We start from the raw sequence: 25,563 nt of genomic DNA, 5'->3' as shown, positions 1-25,563 counted from the left end.
TTTAAGACAGAGTCAGAAGTCTGTGACTTCCTAGCTTTCATCATACTCACATCAGACTCTTAAAGAAACAGTCCTACAGCAGACTCCCCGCTGAGTAGGGAGTCCGATGCAGGGCTCGATCCCAGGACCCCAGAATCAAGACCTGAGCCGAAGGCAGACACTTAACTGACTGAGCCACCCCTGTGCCCCTTCATGTATTTTTTTTTAGAAGTTCTTTTTTTTTTTTTTCAGTCCTTAAAAACGCAAAAGTAATTTAGAATCCTCTCTTTTGAAAATATCTATCATGCAATAGTTGGAAGCAGATTGTCATGCTGTAATTAATTCATTAATTGATTGATTAATTCGGTCTTAATTTTTGGGCCCCCCCAAATTATGGTTGAGCTGTGTTTATGGTTGAGCTGTGTGTATTTACACCTGATGGTTGAGCTGTGTGTATTTACAAGAACTGGATACCTGCATGTCTCAGGAAGGCAGACAGCCTGGCCTTGTTCTCAGGACACAAAATGAGAAGGCAAGGAGGCATTAGAAAGGATCAACAAACAGTGAACCCCCAAACCAGTTCACAGGGGTCTGAATTTGAAAAGGGAAGGAAAAGAAGAAACTTTATATTTTCTCGACTGGGCAATAGAGAGATCTGAGAGAGTGGACTCTGGTAAGAATTCTCACCACTAAGCTTTTTCAAGTTTTTCTAAGATCCTATCTGCAGGCTCAGGTGGGATTTAAAGTAGAGAGTGTAGCCCTACTATCTGCCAGAATTTGGCAAGATTTTTCATTATTTTTTTTTAAGGGTGTCATGACTTTTTTTTTTTTTTTTTTTTTTCAAGTTAGCTCTAGGCTCAACATGAGGCTTGAACTCACGATCCCAAGATCAACAGTCTCATGCTCTACTAACTGAGCTGGTCTTGACTTTCTATTAATTTTTTTTTAAAGATTTTATTTATTTATTTGACAGACAGAGATCACAAGTAGGAGAGATGCAGGCAGAGAGAGAGGAGGAAGCAGGCTCCCTGCCGAAGCAGAGAGCCCAATGCGGGACTCAATTCCAGGACCCCAGGATCATGACCTGAGCTAAAAGTAGAGTCTTTAACCCACTGAGCCATTCAGGCGCCCCTCTATTAATTTTTAATTTTAGTTTTTCTATGGCTGATTAAAGGAATAATGATAGCAGTTTACTGGAGCGTCCCTTGTCCCATCAGCCCTGAGAGGGGGCCATACAGAGGTCCACCTTTGAGGCCAGCTGTGGGAACATTCCAGTTGGTGTCAAAGGATTTACACAAAACCTTTGAGGACAATCTTTTTTCTAGTGTCAGAGTTGATCACAAAAGAGAATGCTTTCTGGGCCAGTGTTTTGATTATGGCCCCGTAGGAGGTTGAAACAGGGGAGGCCGAGGTGTTTCAGTTTGCTGGGCTTGGAGCTGTTGTAGTTTTAAGGCCACTAATGTGGTGGACTTTGTTTATGGTCCTGTGGTCTCTCCAGAGTGGAAAGGCCATGCAGAAAGAGGATTGGGGGCGCCTGGGTGGCTCAGTGGGTTAAAGCCTCTGCCTTCGACTCAGTCATGATCCTGGGGTCCTGGGATCAAGCCCTGCATCTGGCTCTCTGCTTAGTGGAGAGCCTGTTTCTCCTTCTCTCTCTGCCTGTATCTCTGCCCACCTGTGATCTCTGTCTGTCAAATAAATAAATAAATAAATAAAAAAGAAAGAGGATTAGTAGATTCTGAGCATTAATGTAAAGGAGGGTAGAGAGGAGTAGTAGGCGTCACATCAGTCTGACATTATTTTTTTTAATTTTTTTATAAACATATAATATATTTTAACCCCTGGGGTACAGGTATGTGAATCACCAGGTTTACACACTTCACAGCACTCACCATAGCACATACCCTCCCCAATGTCCATAACTCCACCACCCTTCTCCCAACCCCCCTTTCCCCAGGAACCTTGTTTGTTTTGTGAGATTAAGAGTCACTTATAGTTTGTCTCCCTCCCAATCCCATCTTGTTTCATTTATTCTTCTCCTACTCCCCTAACTCCCCACGTTGTATCTCCACTTCCTCATACCAGGGAGATCATATGATAGTTGTCTTTCTCCAGTTGACTTATTTCACTAAGCATGATACCCTCTAGTTCCATCCACGTCGTCGCAAATGGCAAGATTTCATTTCTTTTGATGGCTGCATAGTATTCCATTGTGTATATATTACCACCCCTTCTTTATCCATTCATCTGTTGATGGACATCTGGGTTCTTTCCATAGTTTGGCTATTGTGGACATTGCTGCTATAAATATTTGGGTGCACGTGCCCCTTCGGATAACTACGTTTGTATCTTTAAGGTAAATACCCAGTAGTGCAGTTGCTGGGTCATAGGGTAGTTCTATTTTCAACATTTTGAGGAACCACCATGCTGTTTTCCATAGTGGTTGCACCAGCTTGCATTCCCAACAGTGTAGGAGGGTTTCCCTTTCTCCGCATCCTCACCAGCATCTGTCATTTCCTGACTTGTTCATTTTAGCCATTCTGACTGGTGTGAGGTGCTATCTCATTGTGGTTTTGATTTGTATTTCCCTGATGCCAAGTAATATGGAGCACTTTTTCATGTGTCTTTTGGTCATCTGGATGTTTATTTTGCAGAAATGTCTGTTCATGTCTTCTGCCCATTTCTTGATTGGATTATTTGTTCTTTGGGTGTTGAGTTTGCTAAGTTCTTTATAGATTCTGGACACTAGTCCTTTATCTGATATGTCGTTTGCAAATATCTTCTCCCATTCTGTCAGTTGTCTTTTGATTTTGTTAACTGTTTCCATTGCTGTGCAAAGGCTTTTGATCTTGATAAAATCCCAATAGTTCATTTTTGCCCTTGCTTCCCTTGCCTTTGGTGATGTTCCTAGGAAGATGTTGCTGCGGCTGAGGTCGAAGAGGTTGCTGCCTGTGTTGTCCTCAAGGATTTTGATGGATTTCTTTCTCACATTGAGGTCCTTCATCCATTTTAAGTCTGTTTTCATGTGTGGTGTAAGGAAATGTTCCAATTTCATTTTTCTGCATGAGGCTGTCCAATTTTCCCAACATCATTTATTGAAGAAGCTGTCTTTTCCATTGGACATTCTTTCCTGCTTTGTTGAAGATTAGTTGACCATCGAGTTGAGGGTCTATTTCTGGGCTCTCTATTCTGTTCCATTGATCTATGTGTCTGTTTTTGTGCCAGTACCATACTGTCTTGATGAGAACAGCTTTGTAATAGAGCTTAAAGTCCGGAATTGTGATGCCACCAACTTTGGCTTTCTTTTTCAATATTCCTTTGGCTATTCGAGGTCTTTTCTGGTTCCATATAAATTTTAGGATTATTTGTTCCATTTCTTTGAAAAAGACGGATGGTACTTTGATAGGAATTGCATTAAATGTGTAGATTGCTTTAGGTAGCATAGACATTTTCACGATATTTATTCTTCCAATCCAGGAGCATGGAACATTTTTCCATTTCTTTGTGTCTTCCTCAATTTCTTTCATGAGTACTTCATAGTTTTCTGAGTATAGATTCTTTGCTTCTTTAGTTAGGTTTATTCCTAGGTATCTTATTGTTTTGGGTGCAATTGTAAATGGGATTGACTCCTTAATTTCTCTTTCTTCTGTCTTGTTGTTGGTGTAGAGAAATGCAACTGATTTCTGTGCATTGATTTTTTATCCTGACACTTTACTGAATTCCTGTACAAGTTCTAGCAGTTTTGGAGTGGAGTCTTTTGGGTTTTCAATATATAGTATCATATCATCTGCGAAGAGTGATAGTTGGACTTCTTCTTTGCCGATTTGGATGCCTTTAATTTCCTTTTGTTGTCTAATTGCTGAGGCTAGGACTTCTAGTACTATGTTGAATAGCAGTGGTGATAATAGACATCCCTGCTGTGTTCCTGAACTTAGCGGAAAAGCTTCCTTTTTTCTCCATTGAGAATGATATTTGCGGTGGGTTTTTCATAGATGGCTTTGATAATATTGAGGTATGTGCCCGCTAGCCCTACACTTTGAAGAGTTTTGATCAGGAAGGGATGCTGCACATTGTCAAATGCTTTTTCAGCATCTATTGAGAGTATTGTATGATTCTTGTTCTTTCTTTTATTAATGTGTTGTATCACATGGATTGTGATACAACGGATGTGATACAGCGGATGTTGAACCAACCTTGCAGCCCTGGAATAAATCCCACTTGGTCATGGTGAATAATCCTTTTAATGCACTGTTGGATCCTATTGGTTAGTATTTTGGTGAGAATTTTCGCATCTGTGTTCATCAAGGATATTGGTCTGTAATTCTCTTTTTTGATGGGATCCTTTTCTGATTTTGGGATCAAGATGATGCTGGCCTCATAAAATGAGTTTGGAAGTTTTCCTTCCATTTCTGCTTTCTGGAACAGTTTCAGGAGAATAGGAATTAGTTTTTCTTTAAATGTTTGGTAGAATTCCCCTGGGAAGCCGTCTGGCCCTGGGCTTTTGTTTGTTTGGAGATTTTTGATGACTATTTCAATCTCCTTACTGGTTATGGGCCTGTTCAGGCTTTCTATTTCTTCCTGGTTCAGTTGTCTCTAGGAATGCATCCGTTTCTTCCAGATTGTCAAATTTGTTGGCGTAAAGTTGTTCATAGTATGTTCTTATAATTGTCTGTGTTTCTTTGGTGTTAGTTGTGATCTCTCCTCTTTCATTCATGATTTTATTTATTTGGGTCCTTTTTCTTTTCTTTTTGATAAGTCTGGCCAGGGGTTTATCAATCTTATTAATTCTTTCAAAGAATCAGCTCCTAGTTTCGTTGATTTGTTCTTTTGTTTTTTTGGTTTCTATTTCATTGATTTCTGCTCTGATCTTTAGGATTTCTCTTCTCCTGCTGGGTTTAGGGTTTCATTCTTGTTCTTTCTCCAGCTCTTTTAAGTGTAAGGTTAGGTTGTGTACCTGAGACCTTTCTTGTTTCTTGAGAAAGGATTGTACCGCTATATATTTTCCTCTCAGGACTGCCTTTGTTATGTCCCACAGATTTTGAACTGTTGTGTTTTCATTATCATTTGTTTCCATGATTTTTTTCAATTCTTCTTTAATTTCCTGGTTGACCCATTCATTTTTTAGAAGGATGCTGTTTAGTCTCCATGTATTTGGGTTCTTTCCAAATTTCCTCTTGTGATTGAGTTCTAGCTTCAGAGCATTGTGGTCTGAAAACATGCAGGGAATGATCCCAATCTTTTGATACTGGTTGAGAGCTGATTTAGGACCGAGGATGTGATCTATTCTGGAGAATGTTCCATGTGCACTAGAGAAGAATGTGTATTCTGTTGCTTTGGGATGAAATGCTCTGAATATATCTGTGATGTCCATCTGGTCCAGTGTGTCATTTAAGGCCTTTATTTCCTTGTTGATCTTTTGCTTGGATGATCTGTCCATTTCAGTGAGGGGAGTGTTAAAGTCCCCTACTATTATTGTATTATTGTTGATATATTTCTTTGATTTTGTTATTAATTGGTTTATATAGTTGACTGCTCCCATGTTAGGGGCATAGATATTTAAAATTGTTAGGTCTTCTTATTGGACAGACACTTTGAGTATAATATAGTGTCCTTCCTCATCTCTTATTATAGTCTTTGGTAAGATCCAATTGATCTGATATAAGGATTGCCACCCCAGTTTTCTTCTGATGTCCATTAGCATGGTAAATTCTTTTCCACCCCCTCACTTTAAATCTGGAGGTGTCTTCAGGTTTAAAATGAATTTGTTGTAGGCAACATATAGATGGGTTTTGTTTTTTATTTTTATTTTTATTTTTATTTTTTAAGATTTTATTTATTTGTCAGAGAGAGAGAGAGAGAGAGAGAGAGAGCGAGAGCGCAAGCACAGGCAGAGAGAGTGGCAGGCAGAGTCAGAGGAAGAAGCAGGCTCCCTGCAGAGCAAGGAGCCCGATGTGGGACTCAATCCCAGGATGCTGGGATCATGACCTGAGCCGAAGGCAGCTGCTTAACCAACTGAGCCACCCAGGCGTCCCAGATGGGTTTTGTTTTTTTATCCATTCTGAAACCCTGTGTCTTTTGATTGGGGCATTTAGCCCCTTAACATTCAGGGTAACTATTGAGAGATATGAATTTAGTGCAGTTGTATTCCCTGTAAGGTGACTGTTACTGTATATTGTGTCTGTTCCTTTCTGATCTACTACTTTTAGGCTCTCTCTTTGCTTAGAGGACCCCTTTCAATATTTCCTGTAGAGCTGGTTACGTGTTTGCAAATTCTTTCAGTTTTTGTTTGTCCTGGAAGCTTTTAATCTCTCCTTCTATTTTCAATGATAGCTTAGCTGGATATAGTTTTCTTGGCTGCATGTTTTTCTCATTTAATGCTCTGAATATATCATGCCAGCTCTTTCTGGCCTGCCAGGTCTCTGTGGATAAGTCTGCTGCCAATCTAATCTTTTTACCATTGTATGTTACAGACTTTTTTTCCTGGGCTGCTTTCAGGATTTTCTCTTTGTTACTAAGACTTGTAAATTTTACTATCAGGTGACGGGGTGTGGACCTATTCTTTTTGATTTTGAGGGGGGTTCTCTGCACCTCCTGGATTTTGATGATTGTTCCCTTTGCCATATTGGGGAAATTCTCCCCAATAGTTCTCTCCAATATACCTTCTGCTCCCCTCTCTCTTTCTTCTTCTTCTGGAATCTCAATTATTCTAATGTTGTTTCATCTTATGGTGTCACTTATCTCTCGAATTTTCCCCTCATGGTCCAGTATCTGTTTGTCCCTCTATTGCTCAGCTTCTTTATTCTCTGTCATTTGGTCTTCTATATCACTAATTCTTTCTTCTGCCTCATTTATCCTAGCAGTGAGAGCCTCCATTTTTTATTGCACCTCATTAATCGCTTTTTTGATTTCAATTTGGTTAGATTTTAGTTCTTTTATTTCTCCAGAAAAGGCTTTATGGAAACCCAGAGAGCGTTTCTCTAATATCTTCCATGCCTTTTTCGAGCCCAGCTAGAACCTTGCGAATCGTCATTCTGAAGTCTAGATCTGACATATTACCAATGTCTGTATTGATTAGGTCCCTAGCCTTCGGTACTGCCTCTTGTTCTTTTTTTTGTTTTGAATTTTTCCGTCTTGTCATTTTGTCCAGATAAGCGTATATGAAGGTGCAAATAAAATACTAAAAGGATGGCAACAACCCCAGGAAAATATGCTTTAACCAAATCAGAAGAGACCCCAAATTGTGAGGGGGGAGAAAGGGGATAAAAAGAGGTTCAGAAAGAAAAAAAAAAAGCCAAGAAAAGAAACAATTAAAAAAAGAAAACGAATAAAGAAAATGCATTAAAAAGAAGAAAATATATATATATTAGATAAACTAGTTAAAAACGTTAAAAAAGAAAAGTGTATTAGTTAAAAAATATGTACCAGAAGAAGAGAAAAAAAAATTGAAAAAGAAAAAAAATTTAAATTAACTGCAAGACTAAAGAATCATGGGGAGAAAGCCATGAGTTCCGTGCTTTGCTTTCTCCTCCTCTGGAATTCTGCTGCTCTCCTTGGTATTGAAACTGCACTCCTTGGTAGGTGAACTTGGTCCTGGCTGGATTTCTTGTTGATCTTCTGGGGGAGGGGCCTATTGTAGTGATTCTCAAGCGTCTTTGCCCCAGGCAGAATTGCACCGCCCTTACAGGGACCGGGCTGAGTAATCCGCTCAGGTTTCCTTTTGGGAGCTTTTGTTCCCTGAGCACTTTCGGTAGAGTTCCGGAAGATGGGAACGAAAATGGCGGCCTCCTGGTCTCTGGCCTGGAGGAGCCGAGAGCCCAGGGCCCCATTCCTCAGTGCGCCCTTAGAGAACTGGACCCAATTACTCCCATCTCCCTGGCCTCCAGCGACGTTCCTAGCTCACCGAGCCTGGGACCGGTTCAAGGTAACCCCGAGCTGGGAGCTCACTCCTTGGCTCTGTCTCTTTAGCTGGCTTTCCTGTTCTAAAACCTGTAAGCTCTGTGACATTCAGACACCCCCGATCCTTCTTTACCCTGCGGGACCTGAGGCCATGCTGACCCCGCGTGGGCTTCACCCTGGTTTAGCCTCTGGAGCGATGTCCCTCAGCGGAACAGACTTTTTAAAGTCCTGATTTTGTGCTCTGTTGCTCCACCGCTTGCCGGGAGCCGGCCCCTCCCCCAGCGGTCTATCTTCCTGTCGCTTTGGATTCACTTCTCCACCAGTCCACCAGAAAGTTGTTGATTTTCTGTTTCTAGAATTGCTGTTCTTCTCTTCGACCTCCCGTTGGATTTGTAGGTGTTTGGAATCTTTAGATAAGCTCTCTAGCTGATCTCCTGCTAGCTGAAGTAGTCTCAGCCTGCTACTTCTCCACCATCTTGACTCCTCCCCTCAGTCTGACAGTCTTAAGGCACCTCTTGTGTCCTTTCTTTTTCATCAGCCTTTTGCAGTTAATCTTTTATTCTTTTAGTGAAGCTGTTTTGGAGTTTTGAAGACTCTTGGGAGCTTACGCATACCAATTAAACTAGGTATCCTATTTTGTTTGTTTAATTTTGGAACCCCTGCTTTCATATGTATTTCTTAAAGGAGCAATCTTTTCCAATTGGAAAATTCTTCATAATGGCCATTGTAATACTAGGTTTTCTTACTAAAGTTTTGCCATTTTTGTAGCAATCTAGAGCTTCTGGGACCATGGTTCTTAGACATAAAATAAGTATTGGAGCTGGAAGATAGCCTGCTCAGTTCTTTGAAACTAGAACGCCAGAATTCTTTAGTTAAGCCTTGTCTTTGGAGCCAAATAAACACAGAAGAGGGATGTGCCACTGGATTGGGAGTTTTGTGGTGTTTTACTGTCTATGCACCTTGTTGCACAGAACTTTGTTTGATGTTGGTGGGTGACCTCATGTCAGTTCAGCCCATTCCATGATGAATTTATCCTAGTCATGGAATGTCTTTGAGTTAGGTAGTGAGGTACCCAATGGCTGTTAAGTGCTTAACCCAGGACCACCAATTCTGTGGCTTTGGATTCTCTATTTCTTTTTATCATGAGAACATTTCTTTATAGTGGAAAACACCCTAACTTGTGCCTACTTAGATTTTGATGTGCCATTGACCAAAAAATTGCGAATTTCTTTTCTTATTTTCACAAGTCCTTAGCAGTTTGTGCTGTTGACTTAACCCTGAGACTTTTTGAATCCACTAATGGCTGCCACCTCTTGTGGAATGACAATATAGGTACCGCAGAATCTTTCGAGGGTCCCAGAACCTTTCTGGAAACTATATATTTGTATATTTAGTATAAATTTATATATAATATATCTTTTCTTATACTTAGTTTAATAATATTTAGTACATATTTATATTTTGTTATATAATCTACATTATATAATTATACATTAATTGATATGCTTAATAATTTATTTATATGTTTACATTTTATATGCATTTATATTATAGATTTACATAAACTGAAAACACGTTATATTTTATATATTTAAATACTTATTATATTTAAATCTATGAGCATTTTTGATATCAAATAAATATATTGATATATTTAAGTATATAGTTTTTTGGGATTGGAGAGCTGCATGCATGGGGACAGAGCTCAAAGTCACGTGTCACTTACCCATGGCCCTTGGATCAGCTAGAGAAACAGTGACCTCAAAGCATTCAGTAGGCACTTCACCTGTGTGGCTTTTTGTCCCATAGGCTGTTAGCAGTCAACTTCAGATCCCATTCTTCATTGTTACACACTGTTAAAAAAATGATCAAAGACAATGATTTAGGTGATACAGATACTTCATGAGGGAGACAGTCTTTCAAAGAACTACCAAATGGGCCAGGAGGCAGAAAGTTTTATGGGGTAAAAAATAAAGAGCAAGGAAGGGACAAATGGGTTGGCTGGGGTCATGTCACCTTGTTTCTGGTGAGAAGGCCCAGGGTTGACTTGGTGTCTGGGGTCATTAGCATTTCTTGTTAAAGGGAGAGTTTACAGGGACCCTAAAGTTATTTAAGTTTTGGCTTGCTGCTGACATCCTGGTTGGGGGCAGTTCCATTTGGGGCCTAGAAAATTATTATATAATTATATAAACACTCTTTATCTTTGATTTTCAGTAGTTTTGACTGTGATATGTCTAGATAAGAGTTTTGTGTGTGTGTGTGTGTGTGTGTGTGTGTGTTTTCCTTCTTATTAAGATTTTTGCATTTATATCATTATGTTTTTCACCAAGTTGTGAAAATGATCAGTCTCTTTTTCCTTCAGATGCTTTTCTGCCCTGTTCCCTCACCTCCTTAGAGCACTTCAGCTTCATGTATGATAATACTTTGTAATATTATTCCAGAGTTTCATGGAGGCTTTGTTAGTTTATTTCAATCTTTTTTTCCTCTGTCCTTCAAACTGGATAATTTCAATTGATTGAACTGAAAATTTATTGATCTTTTCTACTACCATGGAGAATCTTCTGTTAAACTTCTCCAGTGAAATTTTCATTGCCAGTTATTGTAATTTGCATTTCTAGCACTTACATTTGGTTTATTTTCATAATTTCCAGTTGACTATGGAGAATCCTTCTTTATGTGTTTAATCTTTATGACTCTTTTTTTTTTTTTTTCCCCTTTGAGCCTTTAAACGCATGGTTGTTTTAATGTCCAAAAATGTCTTTTCCTGTTAATGTTGTCATCTGGGTCATCTCAGATGCTCTTCCTTTTGATTTTTTTTCCTTGACCATGGATCATTGGTTTGCTAGGATGAATCTATGGGAAGCCTGAAGTGTTTACCAAGCTCTTCTGACTTGGGAGACTCATACTTCAAACTCTGTCTTCCCTGTGATGAGTAGAAGTTGCCATCTGTGGAATTTCTTTCTGCTTGCCAATTGTTTTCCCCCTCAGCCCCTTGGAATCTCCCCTGTGCATATGCAGATTTCAGAGTCCCTGCTGTTCTTGCAGTTTCTCTAAGGAGTTGCTTGGTTGCTAATCCAGATCCCTCCTCTGACATCTCAAACTTGAGCTCTCACCTCTGCAACATGAGAACTGGTGGGTGTCTTTGGGAGTAGAGCCCATGTTTATATAAAAATTCATTTCACTCCCATGTCTTCAAAGGTCAGATCCTCTCCAGTATCTCTTGCTTTTGGATGCTCTCCAGTGCCTTCAAATTGTTTTTTAAACAAAACTTTAACAGCATTTACAGTGTTGTTTATGAGAGGGTGAGTCAAATACTGAATGCTAACTCACACAGTAATTCCCTTAAAAAAAAAAAAAACTACTTATTGAAGTATGATTGACACATAAAAGCCTATACATAATTAATGTATACAACTAGGTGAATTTGGAAATAAGTATATACTTGTGAAACTATCACTACAATTTATGCCATAAATACATCCATCACCTCTAGAAATTTCCTCCAACCGTTTTACTTTTTATTGTTTTTAATATGACTATTATTATTATTTATGTGTGTGTATAATAAAAATACTTAACATAGGATCTATCCTTTTAGCAAATTTTTAAGCATATGATACAACACATATCTAGAATTTACTCATTTCCTGTAACTGGAACTTGGTACTGTTTGCCTGATACCTCCTCATTTCCCCCACGCCAGACATTTATTTTCAGTTACATTCTTCTAATTGAATGTTACTAATTGAAAATACCTTGTATATTCATCTTAATTCCAACAATGTTGTTATAATTGCTTTGTCTAGCTTATTGTTGGATTCTTTGGGCTTCTGACAGGTAATATTTTCATATATGAAAAAGTATATTGTATTTCTTCCTTTCTGTTTTTTTGTGACTTACTGATTTTATAATTTTGAAATATTTGATTTTTAAAAAAATTTTATTTTTTCAGTGTTCCAAGATTCATTGTTTATGCACCACACTTGGTGCTCCATGTAATATATACCCTCCTTAATACCCACAACAGGCTCACCCAACCCCTCACCTTCCTCCCCACCCAAACCCTCAGTTTGTTTCTCAGAGTCCATGGTCTCTCATGGTTTGTCTCCCCCTTCGATTTCCCCCAATTCCCTTTTCCTTTCCTTCTCCTAAAGTCCTCCATGTTATTCGTTATGCTCCACAAGTAAGTGAAACTATATGATAATTGACTTTCTCTGCTTGACTTATTTCACTCAGCATAATCTCCTCCAGCCCCATCCATGTTGATACAGAAGTAGGGTATTCATCCTTTCTGATGGAGGCCTAATACTCCATTGTATATATGGACCACATCTTCTTTTTTTTTTTTTTTTAAGATTTTATTAATTTATTTGACAGGGAGAGATTACAAGTAGACAGAGAGGCAGGCAGAGAGAGAGAGAGAGAGAGAGAGAGAGAGAGGAGGAAGCAGGCTCCCTGCCAAGCAGAGAGCCCAATGCAGGGCTCGATCCCAGGACCCTGAGATCATGACCTGAGCCGAAGGCAGAGGCCTAACCCACTGAGCCACCCAGGCGCCCCTGGACCACATCTTTATCCATTCATCTGTTGGAGGGCATCTTGGCTCTTTCACAGCTTGGTGATTGTGGCCATTGCTGTTGTGAACATTGGGGTACAGATAGCCCTTCTTTTCACTACATCTGTATCTTTGGGATAAATACTCAGTAGTGTGATTGCTGGGTCACAGGGTAACTCTATTTTTAATTTTTTGAGGAATCTCCACACTATTTTCCAAATGGCTGCACCAACTTGCATTCCCACCAACAATGTAAGAGGGTTCCCCTTTCTCTACCTCCTCTCCAACATATGTTAATTTTGGCCATTCCAACTGGTGTAAGGTGGTATCACAATGTGGTTTTGATTTGAATCTCCCTGATGACTATAATGATGAACATTTTTTCATGTGTCTGTTAGCCATTTGTATGTCTTCTTTGGAGAAGTGTCTGTTCATGTCTTCTGCCCATTTTTGAATGTGATTATTTGTCTTTTGAGTGGAATTTTTATTGGGATGACATTGAAAGTATAAATTGCTCTGAGCAGTATAGACATTTTAACAATGTTTATTTTTCAGATCCATGAGCATGGAATGCTCTTCCACCTTTTTGTATCTTCTTCAATTTCTTTCATGAGTGTTTTGTAGTTCCTCGAGTACAGATCCTTTACCTCTTTGGTTAGGTTTATTACCAGGTATCTTAAGGTTCTTGGTGCTATTGTAAATGGGATCGATTCTCTAATTTCCCTTTCTATATTTTCATTATTAGTGTATAAGAAGCAATGGATTTCTATATATTGATTTTGTATCCTGCCACATTACTGAATTGCTGTATGAGTTCTAGTAGTTCGGGGGTGAAGTCTTTTGGGTGTGCCATATAAAGTGTCATGTCTTCTGCGAAGAGAGAGAGTTTGACTACTTCATTGACAATTTGAATACCTTTTATTTCTTTCTGTTTTCTGATTGCTGTTGCTAGGACTTCTAGTACTATGTTGAACAATAGTGGCAAGAGTGGACATCCTTGTCATGTTCCTGATCTCAGAGGGAAGGCTGTCCGCTTTTCCCCATTGAGAATGATACTCATGTGGGTTTTTCATAGATAGATTTTTATGAAGTTGAAGCATGTTGCCTCTATTCCTATACTTTGAAGCGTTTTAATCAGGAACAGATGTAGTATTTTGTCAAATGTTTTTTCTGCATTAATTGAGAGAGCCATGTGGTTCTTCTCTCTTCTCTTATTGATTTGTTCTATCACATTGATTGATTTGTGGAATGTTGTACTACCTTTGCATCCAACCTGGTCATGGTGAATAATCTTTTTAATGTACTGTTGGATCCTATTATCTAGGATCTTGTTGAGAATCTTGGCATCTATATTCCTCAGGGATATTGGTCTGAAATTCTCCTTTTTGATGGGGTCTTTGCCTGGTTTGGGAATCACTGTGATTCTGGCTTCATAGAAAGGGTCTGGAAGTTTTCATTCTGTTTCTATTTTTTTAAAGATTTTCAGGGGAATAGGTATTATTTCTTCTTTGAACGTTTGATAGAATTCCCCAGGGAATCCATCAGGTTCCAGGCTCTTGTTTTTTGGGAGGTTTTTGATCATTGCTTCAATCTTGTTACTAGATATTGGTTTATTCAGTTTGTCAATTTCTTCCTGATTCAGTTTTGGAAGTTTATAGGTTTCCAGGAATGCATATATTTTGTCTAGGTTGCTTAACTTATTGGCATATAACTGTTAATTATAATTAACAGTTTCCTTTTTGCTGCGGTATGTTTTATTTTTAAATTTATTTTTTTATTCATTTTATTTTATTTTATATTTTATTATTTTTATTATTTTTTCAGTGTTCCAAGAGTCATTGTTTATGCACCACACTCAGTTCTCAATGTAATACGTGTTCTCCTTAATACCCCCCACTAGGCTTACCCATCCCCCCCACTCCCTTCCCCTCTAAACCCTCAGTTTGTTTCTCAGAGTCCATGGTCTCTCATGGTTTGTCTCCCCGAATTCACTTTTCCTTTCCTTCTCCTAAAGTCCTCCATGTTATTCCTTATGTTCCAAAAGTAAGTGAAACCATATAATAATTGACTCTCTGTACTTGACTTATTTCACTCAGCATAATCTCCTGTGGTACGTTTTAGCAGACATTAGTCAAATTTATAATAGATGTCAAAGAGCCAATTACTCACTTTGTTTGCTTTTTCTTTTATATATATTGTATTTTGTTAGATTGTCCTTTTATGTTTATCATTTCATTTTTAACCATTTTATATGAGTTCTTGTTTGTTAATTGCCTGTTAATCTGTAAATATGGATACCTAAGGTGTAATTTTCACTATGTCTTCTTAATAGAAGCATTTGAAACTCTATGTTTTTTTTTTTTTTTGCATATCCATGGTAGCTGCATCCTTTAAATTTTTATGTAGTTTTTCTATTTTTAATTATGATTTTTCCACAATTCATATATTTTAGAAGTGTTTAAATTATTTAATTGTAAAATTAATTTCTTATGGATAGGTAGTTAAGAAACAGCTTATCTGTGTAATACAGATCTTTTTAATTTCCTGAGACTTGCCTCATGAGCCAACGATTAATTTTCATGGCATCATTTTTCAGCATAGCGTTCTTTTTCTAGGCCTCCTTGAAATGAATGTGTATTTTCCATTTGTTGCTTCCTGCTCGTTCAAATTTGTAAATTACATTGTTTTTTTCTCTAACCTAATTGATTTTTATTGTTTTTCCTGATTTTTAACTAAAGAGAGATGTATGTGAAAAGCTAACCATGATGGGTGATTTTTTAAATTCCTTTTTAAAATTTTTGTCAGTTTGCTTCATATATTTTGGAACTTCATCTGATGCATCCAGGTTTGGAAATGATAACTCTTTCTGACCTGCGTTGTGTTTTAAAAATTATTTTTTGCCTGAAAGTTTGTGTTAATAAAGCACCCAAGATTATTTGATTAACATTTACCTTACATATATTCTTTTTTTCATTTTTATCATGTTTTAAATAGATGACAGTTGTTGGATTTTTGGTTTTTATTTCAATCTCAATACATTTGTCTTTAAATGAAGCATTTTCTTCACTTACATTTATTATTGTTACTCATCTTGGATTATTTTCTGCTATCTTATTTCATATTTTCTGTTCATTCTATCTTTTCTACTTTTTCTTTGCTTTTTATCTTTTTCCTTTTTGTATTGTAGTTTCATTTGTGCAGTTTTTTTCTTTCAATTTTTACGCCACTGTTTATGTATAAGCTATATATTGTGTGTTTTTTTTAGTTATAGTTATCCTAAACATTTTAACAGCCATACTTAATATTTCAAAATCAAATCAATTAACAATTTTAAACTCTTCCTGAACAACTTGAAAAAATAATTTTTTTAAAAGATTTTATTTGACAGAAAGCTGCAGAGCACAAGCAGGGGGAGTGGCAGAAGGAGAGGGAAAAACAAGGTCCTTGCTGAGCAGGGAGCCCAATGTGGGACTTGATCCCAGGACCCTGGGATCATGACCTGAGCTGAAACTAGTTGCTTAACCAACTGAGCCACCCAGGCACCCCAACAATTTGAAGATTTTAGAATATATTAATACTTAACACTTCTCCCCCTCACATGTGACTTTTATTTCTATGTCATTTGTGTTTAACCCCACATCACAACATTGTTTCTGTTTTATACAGTGTTTCCTTTGATTAACCTACATATTTATCTTGTTTTTAGTTCAGTACTCCTTCATGTAGTTCAGATGTTTGTTTTGGAATACTTTCCCTATGCTTGAAAAAATTTAGATTTCTTGGTTCTATTGGTGGTAAACTCTTAAGGTTTTGCTTATATTTTACCCTAGTGCTTAGAAATTATTTTTTCTGGGGATATAATTCTAGTTTGACACTTTTTCTAAGCACATTTATTTTGTACCTTGGTTTCATCCTTGCTATTGAGAAGCCAGCTTTTAGTCTCACTGTTATTCCTGCATTGAGAATTTGTCTATTTTTTTCCCCTATTCTTAAGTTCTTCTTATCTTTATTGCTCTGAGGTTTTTTACTATATGAAGTCATAGTATGGATTTTTATTTATTTGTTTATTCTGCTCTGAATTCACTGGGTTCACCTGAATCAGCAGAATGGTACCCTTCCATGTTTGTAGTAAAATTTCCAATAATTATTTTTTCAAAAATTGCTTTCTTCCATTCTGTCTTTTCTCCCATTCCAGAAATTTAATGCTCCAAAATCTTCTCTGTTCTTCCTGTCTGTTGAATTATTTTTTTATATTTTCATTTCTTTGTCTCCATTTGCATTATACACACCACATACACACATGCACATATGCACTAGTGAAATATATAGAGAGCTGGTAATGTTGATCATTTAATTCAGCCATCAGCTTTAACATTTAATTTATTGTATTTTTCATTCCTGTAAAGTCCCTCTGGTTGTTTTTATAATTAATTTCTTATTTGTGTTGACTTTTATTCTTAACGTTTATTTTATGTGCTAGTTTTTCATGTTTGTATATTTTATACTTCATAAAGTATATACTTTTTTATTCAAGATACTTTTTTATACTTCATATACTTTTTTATTAAAGATTTTTAATTCTTTATTTAACAGAGAGAGGATCACAAGTAGGCAGAGAGGCAGGCAAAGAGAGAAACATGCTCCCCGCTGAGCAGAGAGCTCATCATGGGGTCTCTTCCAGGACCCCGAGATCGTGACCTGAGCTGAAGGCAGAGGCTTAACCCACTGAGCCACCGAGGCACCCCTACACTTCATATTTTAAAATTTATTTTATTTATTTTTAAAAGATTTTATTTATATATTTGACAGAGAGACACAGCCAGACAGGGAAGACAAGCAAGGGGGAGTGGGAAAGGGAGGAGCAGACTCCTCTGCTGAGCGGGGAGCCCAATGTGGGGTTCGATTCCAGGGTCCTGGGATCATGACCTGAGCTTAAGGCAAATGGTTAACTGACTGAGTATCTAGGTGCCCCTAAAATGTACTTAGAAACCTATTAGACTCGTCTGTGTTGATCCCAAGTCCTCGATGCCAGGGGTTGTGCTTATTTTACTTACTACTGCATTTCCGGGGCATAGAAGACTGCCAAAATTGAAGATGCCCAATAATCCTTTATTGAAGAAATCAGTGATAAAATATATTCTGTCTGATACTTTCAATCTTGAAGTCTTTGTGTGTCTGATTCCCTGTCTGCTTTTTTTCTTGGTTTTGCTCATACTGCTTTATTGCCAGTTAAGTTCTGTTATTTTTAATTTAAGCTCATTTTTCTTGAAACTGTATTTGTAAAAGATGTTTTCCTCCTGAGAGGACTTGTGTTCATTTTTTCCAGCTTCTTGGATTCACTACCAGCTTAGAACAAATATAAACTAAATTACTGACTTTATGTTTTTTAGACTACTTATGTCATATGAATTCAGGTTGCAGAATCTATACAAGAGGTTTATATTGATTGTTTTCTTTTCCCCTTGCAGATAACTTCCTTACTGGTGGTTTTGGGGAAACATATTTTTTTCCATCTATCTGTACATTGGCAGTTAATTTTCTAGATTAGTCCTCTTCAGTAGAAATGTAATGTGAGGCATAGTACATCATGTAAAGTATTCTATTAGCGAAAGAGTCTGCTTGAGATTTTCTTTCTCTCTGCCCTTACCCCCACTTGCCAACACACACACACACACACACACACACACACACTCTCTTTCTCTCTCTCTCTCTCTCTCTCCCAAATAAATACAAAATAAAATCTTAAAGAAATAAACAAAAACAAGGGAGAGTCCCTGGGTGGCTCATTTGGTTAAGCATTCAGCTCTTTGTTTTGGCTCAGGTTGTGCTCTCAGGGTGGTAGGAACCAGCCCCTCAAAGGGCTCTGCCCTCAGTGTGGTATCTGCTGGGAATTCTCTCTCCCTCTCCCTCTACCTTCCTCCTTCAAAATAAATAATTAAACCTTTAAAAAACCTGAATTATCAGTTTTTAAAGTAAAATTAATTAAAATTAAGTACAAATAAAAATTCAGTTTCTCAGTCTCACCGGACAGACTTCAAGTACTCCATAACCACATTGGCTAGTGCCTACTGTATGGCTAGCACAGCTTGAGGGTATTAGTTTACCAGGTTTCTTGAATTGGACATCTATAATGCTTCTTTTTCTCCTGTATCTCTGAACACCATGTGATTGATAGCCGCATTTCAAGGCCAACTATGTTATAACAAATGCCCTTCTAGAATATTTGCATTTATTGTTCCTCTATTCCTGTTCATAGTCAAGCTTTTTCTTTTTTTCTTTTTTCAGAGAGAAGAGGGATTGAAGTATGTAAAACTTTTTTTGTCTATTTAGGTTATTAGTATATTTTAAATAATATTTTAATACTTTATGCTGCTTTAAAAATACATTTTTTTAAAGATTACTTATTTATTCATGAGAGACAGGGACAGAGAGGCAGAGGGAGAGGGAGAAGCAGGCTCCCCAAGGCGTAGGGTGCCTGATGTGAGACTCAATCCCAGAACCCCAGGATCATGACCTGAGCTGAAGGCAGATGCTTAACCATCTGAGCCACCCACATACCCTTTAAAAATACATTATTACATTATTTCTCTCTCTCACACACACACACACACACACACACACACACACCACTGTCTGCAGTACTACCTGGTCTTCAATTTTCCCTGAAAAGAAAGTTTGTTTGAGTCATTTAATCCTGGAGGAAAATACAGAAACGTTTATTCCTCAAAAATACTTAACTGTTGGGACGCCTGGGTGGCTCAGTTGGTTAAGCCGCTGCCTTCGGCTCAGGTCATGATCCCAGCGTCCTAGGATTGAGTCCCGCATCGGGCTCCTTGCTCCGCGGGGAGCCTGCTTCTCCCCCTGCCTCTGTCTGCCATTCTGTCTGCCTGTGCTCGCTCTCTCGCCCTCTCTCTCTGATAAATAAATAAAAAAATCTTTAAAAAAAATACTTAACTGTAGGGGCGCTTGGTTGGCTCAGTCAGGTAAGCGTCTGACTGATGAAGCGTCAGATCATGATCTCAGGGTGGTGAGGTCAAGACCCCCTCGGGCTCTGGTCTCAGCAGGGAGCCTCCTTGAGTTTCTTACTCTCCTTCTGCCCCTCCACCGACTCTCTCTCTCTCTCTCTTTTGCTCTCAAGTTAAAAAATAAGTCTTTAAAAAAAAAAAATACTTGACTGAATGCTCTCGAGTAATTGTAGAGCTTAAGGGGAAAAAAGGTGATTTAATTAATAAAAATGAAAAAGGACGTACCATTTAAATAGGCTATTCCATACCAAAGTTTACTGTAAGATGTGAGAGTTCTCTTATTGTTAAGGTGAATAATGGGTATCCTATCTACCACACTTGAAGTATGGAACAAGTGGGAAATTGCAAATGTTTTAAAATAAGAATAGCACGCATCATGAAAGGTTTATTTACACTTCTTGAGAAATAGTACAACAGCCTTTCTTAAGGGCGACTTTGGTACATTTCCGGCTTCATGGAAGTAATAAATGTGATTGAGGATAAGTTTCTTAGACTTTCAAACAGCTCTCAGACTGATTGGTGTTGCTTTTTATGTTTTCATACTTACACTCTTTCATTTCTCATACCCACAACTCTACTTTATTTGTGGTACACGGTACACACAGAGGCATGGAAGTCTCTGTTTTAAAGTGAGGTTAGTTGTCTGTTAGCCCAAATGGAAAAAAGTTGACAGCTCCATTACAAAACTCTGTGCAACATAAAATGTACAATGCCTGAGCTCTTGAACATCCAGTGTTCTTAATAATAACATGCAGTTTTTATGGGTTGAAAAACTAGCAATAGAGTAGCATAAAGCATTTGACAAACTAATTTAGTTGCCTAACATAGAACTTAGTGGTGTAAGTAAACTGATGTCTATTATAGAAGTACCTAGTTTCTCGGTACAGTCTGTATCATTTATTTATGCCATTAAAAAATTGTTCCGTGAAGTAGGTTTATACTAGATTGTCCATTTGCTTAGCAGTAATTTATTGGGCAGCTACTATAGGCAAGGTGCCTGTTTGTAAGAGACATATAAATGAAATGACACTGTTTTTTTCCCTTATGGAGCAAAGTGAAAATGTACATTTTAAGTTACCGTTTCCTAAACAGAAGAAAGGCCATAAGCACTTTTTATATAACTTGTGTCAGGGGGAAGAACTTCCTCTGCTCTAAGATTCTTCCAGCTGGACTTAGAAGCAAATTGACATGAGACAGATTAACAAAAGAAAACCAAATTTAATAGGCGTGCATATAAGGAATCCACACAGACATGGAATTTCAAACACAGTGAGGTAACATGATGCTGATAGGAGCTTCTGAGAGGGACAGGGCCCTGAGGATCCAGAGGGGATAAAAGTCTTTAGGAAGAAGGTGGAAGGAGATGTTCGGAAAAACGAGATTGTTGTATTATACAGATTAGTTTTTTCTTAGGTATAAGAAGGCTAGTTCTCTTCTTGGTATAAGCTCTCCTTTCTGGTATAAATTGAGGCAGTTAATTCCTGCACCTGCTGAGTTTTTATTTTAAGTTGAAATAATCTTGATGCCAAAGTGGCACATTTTGGGGCAGCCTGTCTGGGGCCCCTGCACTTGAATGTATACTATGAAATATTCTGTTTCTTTTTTCCTCAAATTTGGGTATCTTTAAGCTTCATGTCCAGTTTCTTCCCATCTCCTGAGGCCATATGCACACAACACTATTATAAGCATCTTCTGATTTTCTCTGCCTTGCCCCTTAGCTAGAAACCTTTTTTTTTTTTCTTTCAATTTCTATAGCATATGCCCATGTTTCTCTTAGGCCATATCTCTTATTCTGTTTTGTACTTTATTGTTCTGTGTACTCATTTAATTTACTCAGCAGCTTTTGAACATCTTAAAGCAGAATCCGTTTTTAGGCCTTGGCATGGCAGCTTTTCTGTCGATGAGAGGTATTCCAACATCGACGAAGTGAAAAAGCACTAGGAACACATTTTGTGTATTTTGATGACATGTAAGCAAATACTGCTCTTTCAGTTAAACATTGCAAGTTAACTTATCTAGCATTTTTATCAGCAGGAAGATTGCAAAAGTTGGCGATTCTGGTCTCACCTAATACCAGCTTTTAATCCAGTAAGTAATAAGTAGGCTTGTGGAAGCAAGAAGTAAATATGTAAGTTATTGTCATCAGATAACTATTATTGATTGTTCTTGTATTTCTTCACTAAAATGGCTAGGAAAATACCTCAGAAGAATGTTAAAAACCAAACTTTTTGCATATGGTAAAAATTACAGTATGTATATTTATAGCAATGTTCTTTTGTTCATTGAATGATTTCTTTTCTTTTTTTTAAAGATTTTATTTATTTTATTTGACAGAGAGAGAGAGATCACAAGTAGGCAGAAAGGCAGGAAGAGACAGAGAGGGAAGCAGGCTCCCTGCTGAGCAGTGAGCCCAATGCGGGGCTCGATCCCAGGACACTGAGATCATGACCTGAGCCGAAGGCAGCGGCTTAATCCACTGAGCCACCCAGGTGCCCCCATTGAATGATTTCTAAGAAGTAGGAAAAGGAGAATTGCTTAGGAAGGGGGGTAGTCACTGGAGATAGCATAAATTAAGTCTTGGTAACAAGCTAACACCAATATTTTACTTTGATGAAATAGCTTTTAAAAACATATAACTTTTTTTCTGATTTATTGGTGCTTAATTAAAAATGCTACTCTTGTTACAATTTCAAAAGATACTGAAAATCAATATGTTATGTAGTAATTCAATGTATAAGATGTGAATAGATAAAAAATTAAATATATTTTTTGATATTTTGAGGAATCTGAAGCATCATCAAAATATACAGAGTTGTGAATTACCTTAATGTTAATAATACATGTTTATACTTTCAAAACTGGCATTTATAACAAACTTATACTTAAAATTAGACCCTGGCTACATTGTACTTATCATCAACTTGGCATTCTTATTCTTACAGAATCATTATTTTATCTAACACTTCTTTTTAGCCACAAAATATAATTTAAAATAAGAAAATATACTTTGTATTCTCATATTCAAATTTCCTAATATTTGTCAGGTTTAAGAAGTATCGTGCAAACACTTTAGTCTTGCTCTAAGCAATTTGTCATTGAAAAATCTCCTTTTCTCTGATTTTTAGAGGTTATTTTTTATTAGTGTAATGACTAAGCTTTTCAAATATTCGTTGGAGGAGGAAAATTTTACATGTTGCTTGTAATAGACCTATTCTTCAAAATGCCAAAGGAAGTTGTGATATCTGATGAACGTTTTATTAAAAAGTGAAGTGGAATAATAATACAGCAGCTTTTTTCTCTATCCTGGATTCAAGTTTTCTGTTTTCCCCCTTAAAAATCTCAGGGGGAAGTCCTTAACTTGGATTATCCTTGTATGTATGAGCCCTTCACATTGTTTACCTGTGGGTATCGAGACCAATATGTTGTGTCCACGAGTGTTTCAACTCTTGGGTATCACAGCTTTGTATCAGATTAAGGAGTTTAGGCAGAATCTAGGCATTCTAGAACATATCACACATAAGCATGTGAAAGGTTCAAGGGCTCTGTGCTACTGAAATATGGAGCCAGTTTCCAAGTTGTTGCAAAAGTAAACATGTTGGTAGGCGTGCCTTTTGGTTTTGTCAGATCTCCACTAAATTTTATTTAAGTATTCTTCCAGAGTTCTGTATTTATCAGAGAACATAGACATTGATTGAAAATGTTTGGGAGGGACATTCACCTGACAGAAGACTAAACTAATCGAATACCATGGGGTTGAAATTAAACATTATTGGTCACTGTGAATTTGTATGTGCATGTTTTCTGGAAGGATGTGGAAAAGTTACAAAAATCAGCCTGTATAAACAACAGTCTTCCAAAACCATGTTTTATCAATATATGTAATGAACTCTATTTTTCACTACCATGAAACATAAAAAAGGAGTTTTATAATGTAGTTTTTATAGCATTTTCAGTAATTATTGCATAAAACCTTAATGTAAAATTTATTCATTATTTAAGCCATTATTAAATATACCTATCACTTGTTGAAATATTCATTGAATTCACCCATTGAAGATGAAAAACAGTTTTTAACAATTTGACAGAAAACTGAGTGAATATAATATCTAAGAAGATCATAATTTCTCTTTTTTAAATGAGTTGTCTGTCATTAAAATTGAACAAAAAAGGTGTTAATTTGGGGCGCCTGGGTGGCTCAGTGGGTTAAAGCCTCTGCCTTCGGCTCAGGTCATGATCTCAGGGTCCTGGGATCGAGCCCTGCCTCGGGCTCTCTGCTCAGCAGGGAACCTGCTTCCCCCTCTCTCTGCCTACTTGTGATCTCTGTCTGTCAAATAAATAAAATCTTTTAAAAATAAAAGGTCTTAAATTTATCAATCAAGACAGCTTTAATCTTGGAAATTAATTAAATGTGTTTCATAGTGATACAATTCAGCACCGAAACAATTATGGAAATTTTATGTCCAAACTTCCTATGTTTGACCTTGCCCCAACAATAGGCTCTACAGACAGAACTAGGAAAAAATGAGTTTATTGTTTAACCAAATGCCTATGTAGGACTCATTAAAAATAACAGAAGATATATATTTTATTTTTCTTTTACATTGAATTTTATTCATTAAAAAGAAAGGTGGGGGGCATTAAGTGAATTTTTTGGCTCTAAAGGCTTGGTTTCGGGGCGCCTGGGTGGCTCAGTGGGTTAAAGGCTTGGTTTCACCATTGTTCAGCATAATAATATTCTCTTCTATTCTGTAGGTTAATACATAATTTAACTTGTTGAAATGTTACCTCTAGCTCTAATTTAATTACAAGCTTCTGCATGCAACCTATTATGAAATTATTTTTTAGTGTTGTAGTACTCAGAATTATTACCTCTAGCTCTAATTTAATTACAAGCTTCTGCATGCAACCTATTATGAAATTATTTTTTAGTGTTGTAGTACTCAGAATTAAATATATGGCTAATGAGGTATAAAGAGATCTATAAACTTGAGATGTATTTCTTTTATATATTACTTTTATATGTAATTAGGAGTCTTGCAAAGTTTTGATACTTAAATGACTTCTGTAAATCAAGTGTCTATTTCTGAGAGTTAAATAAATAAATATTATCAAGTATTTGTTTGGTAATTAAAGGCACTTTTCAATTTGATAAGACTAAAATTTGTTGTCTGGAACACTGTAGATTGCTGTAATGTCTTCTCAAATTCCCTGATTGGGCAAGATATTGGCTGGATTAGTGAATTGGTATAATATGTTTATTAATTTATGAAAAACTGCTAATTATTTTCTGTCATTTATGTATTTTTTAAAAAGATGTATTTATTTATTTTAGAGGGGGAGAAAGCACGGGGGAAGGAACAGAGGGAAGAGAAACTTAAGCAGAGGACCCTTGAGATCACTACCTGAGTGGAAAAAAGAGTTGGATGTTTAACTGACTGTGCCACCTGTCACCCCTTGTTTTTTTTTCCTTTACAAATTGCTCATAATGTTAGTTGAAAAGAGTAGAATTTAGTATTAAATGACACAGAGTTTGGTCTAATAGAGCGATTAGATAGACAATTGAGAGAAAAACGGAGAGAGGCATGTAAACTGCTTAGCACAATGCCTGGTGTGTCGTTTGTCTGCAGTGAATATTAATTATGTATTGTTTATAGAAGTTTGTTATGAATAATGATTATTGGGGTATATTCATCTTAGCAATAAGATAGTTATTGGGCAGTTGCAGCACAAAACACAGTATTTTAAAAATGTCGTTTGGGGTCCTTGTTCACAAAAGAGGACTCAGTCTCAGAAATTTTTAGCAGCTGCAATTGAGTGTATTTTAGTTAAAATATATTTGCTACAGGATACTTTGCCATTTAGATTTAGAAAGGTGGTGGCAAAATTATAGTTGTCAAAATGGTGATTTTCAATAAGTACTGTAATTAGCATACACTGCTTCCAGAATGCATGTGCTTCTCAGAAATGGGCCATGACTCACTTGTATTTGCATATAACCACACATGTTAGATACAAATGTCTATTTATCTTCAGAATAAAAAGAAAGAAAATTTGGCCTACATTGCTCCATTAATTGAAAGACCTTATTAGACTATATATTCTAAATAAAATATT

Source organism: Mustela lutreola, chromosome 5 (genome assembly GCF_030435805.1).
Source record: "Mustela lutreola isolate mMusLut2 chromosome 5, mMusLut2.pri, whole genome shotgun sequence".
NCBI lineage: Eukaryota > Metazoa > Chordata > Mammalia > Carnivora > Mustelidae > Mustela > Mustela lutreola.
This window is presented reverse-complemented; position numbering follows the sequence as displayed.